This window comes from Dasypus novemcinctus, chromosome 22, assembly GCF_030445035.2.
Source record: "Dasypus novemcinctus isolate mDasNov1 chromosome 22, mDasNov1.1.hap2, whole genome shotgun sequence".
In the NCBI taxonomy this organism is placed as follows: domain Eukaryota; kingdom Metazoa; phylum Chordata; class Mammalia; order Cingulata; family Dasypodidae; genus Dasypus; species Dasypus novemcinctus.
Window position 1 is genome coordinate 32,537,036 of NC_080694.1, and position 1,288 is coordinate 32,538,323.

The window sequence follows — 1,288 nt, forward strand, 5'->3', positions numbered from 1 at the left end:
TATGTAGAAATAGTTGTGAACTTAAATATATATTCCAGTTTGACAATTTATCAAGCCTTGACAAGCAGTGGTTTCTTTTTGCTTTTTTCCAAGTTCAAGATGAATTTTATTGCATCTTTAAAATATCAAAAATAGGTCTGGCATCTTGTTGTTCTCACTGCTGCACAATGCTTAGATTTTATATATTAATCAGCCTGCTGAGCAATTCCTTTTTCATAGACATAGATGCCATCCAAATTTTTTTTATATCCTTGTTTTTAACTGTTGTGGTTTGTTGAATCAGAGCAGCTGAATTTGACGCAAGTTCAATATCGTTTCCTTCAAGAATTAACTCATCTTTCTGGGCTCGAGATAACAAACAAGCAACACCCTCATCCAAACACTGCGAATGTACTTTTCACCCAAGAAATTTTGGATTTCAACCAGAGACCCATTCTCCTGAATAACAACGATGATGGGGAAATGAGCAAACACAGACCTCATCTTGCATCGGAAGCCCAGTGTAGCACCCTGGATCATGTTCTGTGCGTAACTACAGATAGTGCCAGCTGCAGTCGGTTCCTTTCTATTTCCCCACTATTTGTCAACCTGAAGCCTCTTCTTTTCCTTCCCAGGCAGACTAAAAATATGGAATGCTTCACGAATTTGCATGTCATCCTTATGCAGGGGCTATGCTAATCTTTTCTGTATCATTCCAATTTTAGTTATATATATGCTGCCAAAGCGAGCACAAGTAGTGATTTCTTAAAGATTAGTTGTGATTTGGAATCTGAAACCAGATCAATGACTTTTTAAACTCTGTTACACAAACGTTTCCTGGTCTATTTTGCATGATTTGTAGCATCACACATTGGTCATTTGGGAAAAATTGGTTCACCAAGGTCTGCAGATTTTCCACATTTGACACATTTCCTTGCACAAAATTTTTAAAAATCATTTGTTCATATCTCCACTGATTTCAGTAGAAAATTCTTTGTCAAGCTCACAGCAGATACAAGTTTTTCAAAATTCTACTGTTCACTAGAAAGCTCAAATGTCATCACTGACAATGAATACTGCCTGTTGTTTCCTTTGAAATAACAAACTTCATTTCAAAAAAAAAAAAGTCTAACAAATACCTGAGTCAGAATAATCATAGTTTGTCAGCCACAATTCCAAGCAAAGCTGTGTTCTGTGGGGGGAAAAAGGCAGCTAATTCAGCTGGTAATTCAAACAATTGTAAAAGTGTTTTTCGTCAAGACAACCATTGTACTTCAAATATGCAGTAGAAGGATTTATATGTACTTCC

At 36.2% G+C, this 1,288-nt stretch overlaps 1 non-coding gene across 1 annotated transcript; it reads right to left on the reverse strand.

The window, feature by feature from the left end:
• Nucleotides 1-621: 621 nt before the first annotated feature.
• LOC111766311 (U6 spliceosomal RNA) lies at nt 622-731 on the reverse strand. The gene has a single exon (XR_002798396.1). It is a non-coding gene; the product is annotated as a U6 spliceosomal RNA (small nuclear RNA).
• Between the last annotated feature and the right edge of the window lie 557 nt (nt 732-1,288).